This window comes from Ischnura elegans, chromosome 2, assembly GCF_921293095.1.
Source record: "Ischnura elegans chromosome 2, ioIscEleg1.1, whole genome shotgun sequence".
In the NCBI taxonomy this organism is placed as follows: Eukaryota; Metazoa; Arthropoda; class Insecta; order Odonata; family Coenagrionidae; genus Ischnura; species Ischnura elegans.
The window spans coordinates 67,660,932-67,673,572 of NC_060247.1; the positions used below are offsets into that span (position 1 = coordinate 67,660,932).

The following is a 12,641-nucleotide window of genomic DNA, read 5'->3' on the forward strand; positions in this document are numbered from 1 at the left end:
CCGCATCTGTTCATCTCATGCGACGACATGTTTCGCAAACGTTGCAGTTTGCTTCTTCAGGTCCGAAGAGCAAGATGCACTTGGTGATTTCCTCATATACCTTTCCTTCAGCCGGGGGCTGGTTCTTTTTAGTGCGCTTTCTCGTTTTCGCTGAAAACTCGTTTCCAACAGCTGGGCAGTGCGTAGCCATCTTCTCTATTGAAATTATTTGGGTTTTTCTTTATTTCGATGGCTTCTCTGATGAGTCTCTGATAATAGCGTCTTTCTTTTGTGATCACCCTTGCTTCTTCCACATTTACATAGTGTTTCGATCCGCTCCATGCGTGTTCGGCGATGGCTGAGGTACGAAACTGCCTGTTTTTTAATGGCTCTCCAGTGATCTTGTAGGCGGCATCTAATGTCATTTTTGTTTCAATAGGACCATTAAATTAGGAAAACGGTAGAGATTTTTTTTACTTAAAGCTAAAGCAAGTTTCGAAATTTATCCACTAATTTTAACCGTACACTAAACTTAAACATCAGGCCAGTGGCAACGATTATTTTCTCGTATGACTTTGCTTACTGTAATGACTCCTTTACTCAGCTATTTCCGAGAGCTTTTATCAAAAATATCCTTCGTAACAATAATAATCTGAATGAAATAAATGTGAACTACATAGATAATCAACACCACAAGTAACTTTCACCGAAGTCGGATAATATCGGACCAGAATATCACCCATCGCTAACAAGTTTTAATATCAATATTCTGATCAGAGTACCTCCCAACGTCCATTTACACGCTATTCTTGTCCCTCTATGTGGAAAGAAAAATCGTATTATTTCTTACTCTCACATTTTACGTCAAAATTGACGGTTCTTTCGGCTAGTAAGAATAAAACGGGAAATGGACTTTTTGAACGACCTGAAGCCTCGTCTTGTGGGGGATGGGAAATTTGAAAAGAGCTCAAAAGTAATGGAAATAGGTAAGAGGTAAGGTTATGCGAGTGAAACAATGGACCGTAGGATGATGCATTGGACGGGAGGCGATCCATCGGGACAACAGACAATGGAGACGTTGGGGCAGAAGAGAGGAGGGCGGGACGCTTGAGCTCAGGCAGGAAGCGAAAAAACATCGGGGAAAGGGTTGAGGACAAAGGCCCATCTATGGTTCATCGACTGAAGAGAGCCAAACTTCGCATCAATCTCATAAAGTCCTTGCGGAGATTGTCCGGTCACTCCAAGGCTCCAAACAAATTTTACCGCAAATTTCGTATGAAAACGAAAAGCTTTCCCATTTATTCCGCGCTTATTTTTCCGGGTGATGATGAAAATTCTGTAGATGTTCGGATCGCATTTTTCGACAAGTAATGGCAAAAATTCTGGAAAATCATGATTTCTGAGTGAAATTAAAAAATACCAACGCATAAATATTAATTTTGAGCTGAAGTCGGCGGATTACAACTAGAACGATTATATTTTTGAAATTTTCAGGAAAATTAAAATTATATTTTCCGCAATTGACCACCATATAAACAGTTGGAATTGACGCAATAGGAACAAGTCTAAGCTTTGAAAAGGACTCCATTTAAGCCTTTTTACCGGCGAAATTTTATCAAACGCTAAATTGAAACTAAGCTTTTTTCGCGAAAACTTAATAGAAGGGAGTCGACAAAGTGATGACACCTTTAATGTCGGCAATTTGGAAACTCATATGCACCACGCGCTCGCTATTTAGCAATGCGATTAACACTGTAACGTTGTCGAGGTTCTTAAGCCTCCACTCTTGAAGCTGAGAAAGATCTCAAGCGACCGAACTCATGAGCTGACGAACTTTGCCATAAAGACTACCAATATTCTTAAAGCTCCCTTCGTAAAAATAATTTTGAGTGCTCTTCTCTGTCTTATGCACAGGAAAATCCACGCCAGATCAGATATCCAAACCCAAGTTTTCAGAATCGAAAGTAAAAGTTCGACTAACTACAACAATTTGAAACCCACAACTATCTAGTGGAGTGAATAAGTCATCACTTCTACTTTGAAATCAGAAAAAATTCACACTCCAAAAACTTAAGACCAAGGTCGCTAATTAATTGATTTTTTTGGGTCTTGTGGCTAAAAATTCAGCGTTTCATCCCCTCAGACAGGGACCTCTTCAGGACTAATGTGATCATCTAGATGTCTCCTCCACTGAAAATCATTAGCCCTAAAGACGTTCCCGGCAGAGGGGAAGAAACGTTGACTTTTAAGCAATAAGACGCGGGTTAACCCAAAAAGTTTATTAATTGATATGGATTCCGGAAGTTATAACAATTTCATAAGGGTCGTCAAGTCAGCGTAATGTCACTATTCCTTCAATTACAACTATGTACTGAACACAGGGCCTCCCGAAGGTAACGTAAACACTGCTGCTAATTTAATAAATGCCTAAAATTTTAAATAGGAAAAATGAAAGGAATATTCATAATCTTATACGCGAGAGAGGGTTGAAAAGAAGGTTATCGTTTGACCACGTGCCGTAGATGCTTCGCAGTCCGTGACGCAGCGACTGGGGATAACAAAGGGCGCGCTTTTTTGCCTCGTTTTGTTGTGGAAAACACTGGCAGTCTTGGAGGGGGGGGGGGGAAGGAGGCGCGTGCTTAGTGCTGGAGAGATGGAAGGGAGGGGAAGACAAACCTCGGGATCACTGGAGCCTATTAAAGAGGAGAATATGGGAATATAGGGGTAGGAAGAGAGAGAGAAAGGCAGGGGTTCGTACATGTGCCGAGAGCATTGGGATAAGGTGAGGCATAATTTCACGACTCGCCGCGGTTCGGGGGCAGATGGCCCGTTGAGTTCCCGGAAACGGGGGAAGCTTTTTAACAGCCAGCCGGCCGAGACGACGGCGTCCGAATTACATTTCCTCCTCGCCATTACGGAGGGAGAAATAATTATTCGCCACCGCTTCGAGGTCACTACAATTTGGCAGGGAATCGAAAGGAAGGCTGCGGCACGCATAAGGCACGGGCCATTTCATGACTTCAGAACACGCGCCAAATTTTCCAAAATTGGCGGATAGATCACTCGTGCTCGGAGTAAATGAAAACAAGAGCTTTCAAGGAGCTTCGACGTGACAAAAAGAAGAGGCCAACATTTGAATTATCACCGTCAATATATATATTACGGGAAATGGAAATTTAGAAAAAAATTAAATATGTACTTACAAATTACACATTACGTAACATTTGTGAAAAACCTTATATTTCTCCTTTTTCGAAAGCACTATAGTCATATAAATAATAAATTTTAATCGAAATTAACATCACTCAAACATATAATACTGTCGGAATCAGTCTATCAGAAACATCCGATATCACGTAAGATGGGATTTTTGCCTTTCCAATCTTGGTCGCTAGCGCACAAACGAAATCGCTCTAATATTTACTCTGAGCTTATGCGTTGAACAAAAACACAGCAGAACAAAAATAAAATAAAAGTAAGGATTACCCATGAGAGCGCCAAAGCAAACCAAGTCAGTGGGTCTGTAATGTAGGTGGCCCCATTCATCCAAACCAGGCTGAATTTCACTTAATATTTCAATTAATGAGTGGCATATGCTTGTTTCCTAATAAGCCGAGACCTTGACCCAAATAGTTCGCTTCACGCAAGATTCTGCGACGAAAATAAAGAACACACGCATGGGCAAAATATTGAGCGCATTACAACTTTGTTGTTAATAAAGCGTTTTTTTTTTGCTTTCAGAACTTGAAAAAGGCACCACGACACTAACATCACGAGTTTTATTCATATCCCCTCGTTTGGTGACTTTATATCTACATAGGAAGTCTGGGTTCATTTGTACATATGAGGGTAGGGCGCACCCGGGACTGACAAGGGGAGTGTCCTAACAGCGGTTCTCATAATTCCATCAAACTTGGCAGTGTTACAGTCTACCTGGGAGCTGTCCGCGAATCACCCCCACACGGGGTTACAGAAGCAATAATTATAAAAAATGCCCATTTAAGCATTTACAGGTCAAAGCTATTGTCATATTAGAACCACAAGCCGTAATCCTAATGTTACGGTATTCGACTGCCATTCCGATTTCTATGGATAGAATCTCGTTTTAAAAATAGTCCTTATATGGGAATACTTTAATCTGTAAATGCTTAAATGTTTTTTTTTTACTATTGTTTGTATAACCATATGGGGGTGATTCGAGGACAGATCCAGATGGACCATAACACTACGAAGTTTGATTGAATTCTGAGGCCCGCTTTTCGGACACTCCCCTTGTAGGCCACAGGCGTGTGTTTCAGACACTCATGGAAAGGCGTCCGAGCCCTTTCCCTGTACCACCTAGCACTTCGAGGTATTGATTAGGGTAGAGTGGGGGGAAGCGCTCTTCCACGAATTTGGATATTGCTCATTGAGCATTCAATTAACAATGGGCCCTTAGATAAGCGTCCAAACGCTCTACCCGTCCCCTAAATTTTATCAAAACTTTTTTTAAATTTTCATCTGTTTAATATTTTTTCTATGATTGTAAAGGGGTAAACGGAGTGTAAATGCAAATGCATGGCCACAAGTCCCGAACGTTAAAGAAGTTGATTTGTATTTACCGTAGAGCGTAGCACTCCCGATTGTAAGAACGCCCCTCTTTTCTGTTGATCTCATAAATAAATTGATGATACTTTTGATACCTGAAGATTTATTTAGGTGACAAAAAAACGGAACGATGTCTGAGAAATACGCCAACGTTAATTCTAAATGAGAAATCAAGCTTACCTTTCAAACTTCTCCAAGGTAGGTAGAAGAAGAAATGCTTCGGCAGTGTATCCAATGGACGAAGAACAAGGCACTGACGATTATTCCAAAAAACACTCGGCAGTGGATAGCGGCCTCGCCTGTAAAGAAAATTTTGCATTAGACAATTTATTTTGTAAAGCAAAAGCATAACTAGAATACACATAATGGAGTAGAAAACACCAGCTCACTCTCATACCTTTCGCTAATCCGATTCCATGCTAAATGGAACGTACAGAAAAAGCACCCATTAAAAACTTTTAGCCATACAAGGACTACAACCTTAGATATTTTCTACTGAAAGGATTAGTGGTATCAATGGTCCATGTATTCAGAAGAATCTATTTAATGATTTCAGGGTAATTCAGGCTGACTGTGAAAATAAATAGTACACAAAATGAGGCGCACGATTAGCTCCAATTTATTATTTTAGAATGAAGATCCGCCGACATTAAAACACACAGGTACACAGCGTATGCAAGGAAGAGTCATTACCAAACAGATAAAGACCATCCCACGAAAATTAATAAACCAAATTAACACTTTTAAACAATTATATAACCAGTGGTACATCTCAAATTGAGGAGTTATTCCTCCTTGAGAAAATTTTCCGCGCAAAAATAAAAAAATTAACAGACTGGTTGAGAGTTGAAGGGAGAGGTTTAGTTTAATAGTACGGCCACTGATCAGAAGTAAACGAAACCTATAAATAGAAAAGGGTCCTCATCCAAACATAAAACCATCTACGTATATCGTAATATTCATTTGGCATCATTTTGCTCATGGATGAACCGAGAAATTGAATCCATGAGTACCGAGCACTGTCCCTTGCCCGACCCCACTAAATTTTACACAAAATCGTCAAACACGTGTCACACTAATATCTTTGAAAACCATAAGACCCTATAATGTGCACGTGCAAAAGGTGCAGAAGCTAATTGCAAACTTAACAGCCACAGTTGCAAGGGAGCGTAAATCTATTTTCAGTAATTCGCCCGAATTTAAGGTTACATAGGATTCGATAAAGAACTACAAACAGAGATACCTGAATCTTTCGGCAGGTATCGAGTAAACATCGATTAAGCGTTTGTTGATAAATAAAACCGAAACATTCGTCGCATCCATGATTAGATAATACTTGGGGAGATACTCGTAAATAATTCCAAGATATCCAAGTCAAAAGCTATCACTAAACAATCTACAAGTGCGGCTCGTCAATCGCTATTGATTTTAGAATCGGTCGTAAAAGCAAACCACAAGAGAGATAGGCCCAAATCATAAAATCTTTGAATAAACACTGCAAGCTTCGGCTGGGACGCAGAAGAAACACGAATGGAGGCCCCTAAATGGGCCAAAGAGCACGGAGAACGCCCACTACTACGCAAACAAGCCAAGGCGGAGACTTTCAAAATTAAAGGCTACCTAAATAAACGGTTAACAAAGTGCAGACTGCACGCAGTTGAAATAAATTTTTAAGCAACGTCTTCGAGATTAAATTCGGTTTGATTGGTGAAGACAAATTTCTACTAAGCGGCATGGCACTTAATCATTTATTAGGCTTCATATCGAGTACTGAAGCCTAACATACATTCATCAAAAACTTTTATTCACTATAACAAAACATAGATTACTAATTTTCAGTATACAGTTTGGATATCATCTATGGCTTTCTCACAAATTATTGAAATAAACTCAATTTCACTTGGGTTACAGCAAGTACAATAATGACTTAATGTAGCAGCTGCAATTTTAAGTACGGATTACAGGAGAAATTATATAGGTGTAAAACTACGAGAAATCGAACTTACACCGCAAGTAGCAAGAAGGCAAAAAACTACTTGGTTAAACTAGAGCTAGTAAAATGCGACACACGCTCAATTAATCAAACTACTTATGCACGCTATCACTTTTGATCTAGTTGAAAAAAACTCTCACGTTGCTCACCTTTTACGTGTGAGTTCCACAATTATGATTCAGGGCACGGAATGGGATTAGAAGTACAGTAAAAGATGGCCACGAATCATTCTAACACACCATTAACCTAATTAACACCATGCAAACCCAATGACACCACAGGGAGAGTAGGATAAAAATTCTAAGCGTGCCTCAGCAAAGCATAAAGGAAAATGTGATCACGTGGACATCGCGTGCATAGATAAATGTTTTCTCGCAACCACGTCCCCAAATAGGATCTTCCGTGGAAAAACATGCCATCCAAGTTAAGTCAACTAGAAGTCTACTACAGTTAAAAGATAATAAATATTCCATCCTCCGATTACACACGAGAATATGTCGTCCAATCAGTTTATCTGGACGAAATTAGTCTTCTTTAAGAATGTACGTCGAATGATTATTATGGTTACCGTTTAAACTCAGTCTTATAATATCTAAAGAAAATAATCAAATAAATGGGCATATTAAACAAGAGGAATAGACAGTGGTCGTCTAAGGTTACCCGCATCCGCGCTGAAGATAATGAACGTTTCCTGAACTCTTATCGATAACTTTCTATAGATCATCCCAAGGAGATGTCCATCAAAGAGAAGTCATCGCTAATTTCCTTAGGCAACATGAAGGTGCAAATTACCAGAATAGCACCATCAAAATGTACTACGAAATATTTTATATCATGACGGACCAAACAGGTTGAATTCAGAGTTTGAATGGGCCAACAGTCCCACAGAGGAGGATGTCTCAGTGGAAACGCCTGAAAAAAAAGAAGGCAAGAAACGGAAACGTGATGCATTCTCGAGCCCGCAAAGAGACAAAAATATTTATAGTCCCACGCAGGAGCAGACATGAGCCCCATACAAATCGCCACAATATTTATAGGGTGCGAGGGATACCTGTGGCAAGCAGCACTACCGTACTGCTCTTTGGGCCAAGCCTCGGAAAGAGGAGAAAAAAATACGCACTACGCCTTCACCCTGAGGGAACGGTAACTCAAAAGGCTTGAGCACACTAAAGTCGCCCTTCACCGACGTGTGATGCGAGGGCTCCAGACAAGGATGAATACTTAAAAACGACTGCCATAAATCAGGCTCGCGTAACCTATAATCTTTCCTGGGAGCGGAAAGACCTAAATAAGCATACAATTGCGAACAATAATACACCGGCTTCGCATGGGACTCCTGTTTCTCCACTTGATTCCCATTGAGATGCGTCGAGAATGGAACGTGGAATTTTTGTTTAAAGAATTTTCCAAGAGAGAATTCATTCGTGATCATCGTGGTAGGCTGGCTAAAAATCTCTGAGAAGAAATTCATGACAAAAAGTATGAGGGGGTTGAGAAGCCAAGAGGTACAAGTGATTTAATTTTCTAAATAGAATTAGGCACAGAATAGAAAGTTAAGAAAACAAACAAGATGAGCTAGATATTTAGTAATACATTTGATTTTCCATTTGATGTCAGTACAGAACAGAGAATCACTCGCATCCCTTGGCCACCAAGTTTTTCAGTATTTCTTCCATCAATTTTTGTACCTAACCCTGTTTAGAAAGAAAATCATTTGTATCCCTTGCCTTCTAACCCCCTTATATTATGTAAACGTATTCATTCCAAAAAATAGTTTAAGGAGTAATTCGATGGAAATCTTTGATGTTTAACATACTCGAAAGTAATTTTCTATTTCCACACATCCTTATTTCTCCCGACCCAAGTTTCGGCACATGATGCCATTTTCAAGGTTAATGGTCACACATTTACACATTAACTTGCTAGACATTTAGACACTAACCACGAACTTTGAAGACCCATTCACGCGGCACATTAGCTCGTAAAAGTATCTCGTACATGGGATTATGTGTCAAAGCCTGGGTCGGTAAAAAAAAGAAGTGTGGAAAGAGACAAGTGCTTTCATTATGTCACGTATTCATTATATTCCAAAATGCTATTCGTATTTTCATTTTCCGTCCTTAAACCTCCTCGAAAATCATGCTCAAAGAAACACAAAATAATAAGGAAGGTTTACGCTGTACATTGGTTCATACAAGTTAATGTCTAAATGTATGAATGCGAGAATGAACGCCAAGAAACACTGTGAATTCACCCAACTTGTGCGATTGCATGAATTCGTACATGTTCCGCTCCGGTTCACCAAAATCGTACATGCACTCAGAAATCAACGCGTACGTGTTAATGTATTGTGTAAACAGGCCTTTACAGAAGTAATCAATAGCAGAAATTAATTTCCCGTTAGAAAAAACATCATTTTCAAAACGGTGGCTCAATGTATAGAAATGTGGAAATGATGCATACACCAATCACCAAGAGGGCTATTAAAAGAATTTGCGTAGCATAACTGAAAATATATTGTCAACTAAATAAATGCCACTATGAAAATGATACATATCCGATACAAGCCGTCGCCAATTAACGAATACAGAAATGGCAATGGGTCTACTCATTCATCTACCGATTATAAAATGGAATGGATATACCACATCGACCAAAAATTTCATTTTATGATCAAAATTTGATTGATGCGCAGCAGGAAGGAACTTGCTACGGCCCGCGAGACAGCAGGGTAGGGAGAGAAAACGTCCCGGCACGGCACGGCGGCGCCGAACCCTATGTAATCAGCATCTTGAAGCGAACACTCTTCCTCGGAGGACTCTTGGTGACTCGAGGACCGCGCGGCTGGAGACAGAAGATGGTGAGGTGACACGGCACGTCGAGGGGGTGAGTGGAAATTTATGCGAAGCCGCGAATGAGCATGAAGTGTCTGCGTCGAGTCCGGGGCGAAAAGAGGCGAGGCTGAAGCTGCGAGTGACGGGCCGTGAATCAACCGAGAAGCGGGAAGAGTCCCCCCCAACGGTGCCGCAGCCGAGGGAGTGACTGCCGTGCGACGACTGCACGCCGCCGTGTGGTCCGGAATCCGGATCGGGAAAACGGCGGATAAAAATAATTATTTCAACTTTCTTGAAAATCTCTTTGATTATGTAAGTTATGTGGTCATATATCTAGGATATCACACTTCATGTTTATTTTTTTATAAAAAAATTGTTAACTTATATACATTGCGTCAACGTAAGGCCATTTCTAACAGACAGGAATTTTTCCGCTTTTTTTTAGAAAATTACGTATTTTATATTTGGCTTTACGTCGCGTCGCCAATTATAATGGTAAACTCTCTTCGCGTTATGAAAATATACAAATTATACTATCATAAAATCTAGATAAGAACCTTTTAGTGATGTTGATGATTGATGAAGGAGTAAGTGAAAAGGAGTAATTTTAAAAAATCGTGTTAATTTTTAGTTGTAACAAGTGACGTCGATTTGCGGCGCTCCGCAAAAACCCTGGCCTTCTCGGCGACAGAGGGCGCCCGACGTAACAGATCTGCAAAGACTCTGAAGAGATACGCCTCCGCGAACTGAGCCTCTCTCCTCCACGGATTCAAGAAGGGGCAGCGATGGAAAGGGCATACGAGACTGACACGGACAATGAATGTCCCTACGTAAGGGTAGGCACTCTTTGCGAAACAGCCCCGCCTGATTCCCTCAGACAATAAAATCATTGTCTTCCTCCCGAACATCTCACGTCAGTGCTCAATGGTGGGATTCAATTTACTCCGTTTAATGGCCGTGGAATTTTTAATGACCACCAGCGAAGAGAAAAATGCTTATAGTCCCACGTACGAGCGGACAAGAGCTCCAATCAAATCGCCACAATATTTGCAGGATACGAGGAATACCCAGTGGCAAGCAACACAACGTTCAGTGTTCAAGAATGAAGGTAAATTTACTCAATTTGATAGGATAGGGTTTTGTAATGACCGGTTAAGATTGACAAATTTAGAAGTGATATAATTTATAATATCAAAGTGAACGTGATACATATTAAGATATTGATGACAAAGTTTGTTTTATCAGCTATTTTTGCGAGTTTAATTTTACCGTGCCTAAGACATAATTCTGGTTCCTAGGCGTATTACCAAATAATGCGAAAGAATCATTAAAATACATTGGTCAACAAATTTGCCGTGACTTCCCAACGGAGATTTCTGTTCTCACCTAATGCTGCGAGACATACATGTGCATGAAAACACCGGTCTACGACCTTGTGTCTCAGGCATTCCATGAGAAAAGTATATCAGCTGATGAAGGAACGGCAAGTTCTTGTGGGAAGAAATTTTGAGTTCACGCCACGGAATTAGCACCTGTTTGCTTGCCAAGCCGTGGAAACGCGCTCCTTTAAAGCCTTTTAAAGACGAAAATCCTTCTACCAACAAAATGCCTTCGCCATCATGAATGAAATTCATTCACGGCATTAAGTCGAGGTAATTAAAGATTTGCAAAGGATTTGGCGATGAAATTCATCGTCAGATCAAATGAGAAACGTGTATTAGCTGTAATGATGCAGAAAGGATACATTTTGAGAGAATGAATGCAATGAAAGGAAGAAGCTCAACACAATCAAAAGCGATAGTAAATCGGTGAAAAATTAGTTATTTTGGTCGCAATATACATAGAATTAAAACGAGCATTACACATATATTTTAATGGAATTTTCGGAAATGCTTACAATTAGTTGTATCACGAAGTATAAGGGAAGGTCCTCAAATAATCCAAAATTGCAGGCTTATGTGGCGGCGGGGTCAAGTGTTTGCCTTCCACACAGGAGGTCGCGGGTTCGAGTCCCGCCCTGGGTAAGTTGCCCCAATCCAGGAGTTTGAAATGAATGGATATACTGTATCACTAGTGCCATGTTATTGAAAGGTTCTTTGGCCATTGAGTCTGACTGAGAGCAATTGAGCTGGTGCATTATTAGTGGGTGGCCAGAAAGACTTCATTGTGAGATCGATCGCGGAGGATGAAATGCAAAACCCGATTGACTCGGTCTCACTGACTTCTCTTCGGGCTTTGATGCGTCCCTAGGGTACTTATTCGAGGGAATGCATTCTGCGGCGCGAAACGGCAAATTTGCCATTTTCTCGTCCCACTTAGTCAGTGGAGGAGACCTCGTATTTGCAAAAGTCCTCGCGACTCCAATCCAAAGGTTTGAAGCGGTAAAGGTTGGAACTTTTTATTCAGAGTAAGGCCTCGTTCACAATAGCTTGTCGTTACCAAGAATTTGAAAATTTAAAAGGAGCGTCTGCTAGCTCGCAACAGATTAAAGTGGAGTAACTTGATTTGGAATGGTCATTAGTTGAGACAAGCTCAAATTAAATTCTGCAAAGCGATACCGGACCAAAATTTTAGCTTTTGAATTCGGGTGATGATGAAAGCTGAGAACGATTTAATCGATTGGTAGATTAATTTGAGAAATAATTTGTGTGATATGCACTATTTCACTGATAATATAATTTTTAGAGAGAATTCAGAAAAGCTATAGCATAGCAAGACTCTTCGTATTACTTACTTGCGGCTGAACATTCACGAATTTAATTTATAATCGTGTGTCATTTGTTTTCAAAAATATGCAGAAATGAATTTCTTTTGCTAAAATGAAAACATTAAACGTGGTATTGTTTTATTAGAACACAGGTTTTCATAAAAATATGAAAAACTATAGATTATCTGAAAAGTGATAATCTCTCTGGAGCTACCATTCCACTCTGCCTCAACGGATGGGGCTCATGAACCAGCGCTTCCCATTTTTCGTAGTGGTTGTGGTATCTCTTCGCTATTCCGTGTGAGTGTTATGCAAGAAAAAGCGATTATCTGCCATTGGATTGGTTACGTAGGACTATATTGCAATCGTTGAGTAAGTTTTCTGGGATTTTCCTGGCATTATCGAAAATGCCTTTTTTACTCACCAGTACTCATCCTGAAATGACTTGAATATTTTCATTGCCTCTCACAGCTGTTGTTCTTCGTGTAGGCTTTCAATTCTGTGTTGCCCCAATCATTTGATGACATTATTTCGTTTCGTA

The 12,641-nt window shown here is 40.2% G+C and overlaps 1 protein-coding gene across 1 annotated transcript in view; it reads right to left on the reverse strand.

Annotated features, from left to right (window-relative positions):
- The window catches only part of LOC124153904 (disheveled-associated activator of morphogenesis 1), a 500,124-nt gene that overhangs the window by 396,789 nt on the left and 90,694 nt on the right, over positions 1-12,641 (reverse strand). Inside the window, exon 2 of the mRNA XM_046527301.1 lies at positions 4,747-4,865. The gene's annotated coding sequence lies outside the window, so the exon portion shown is untranslated. The remainder of the gene's footprint in view (positions 1-4,746; positions 4,866-12,641) is intronic.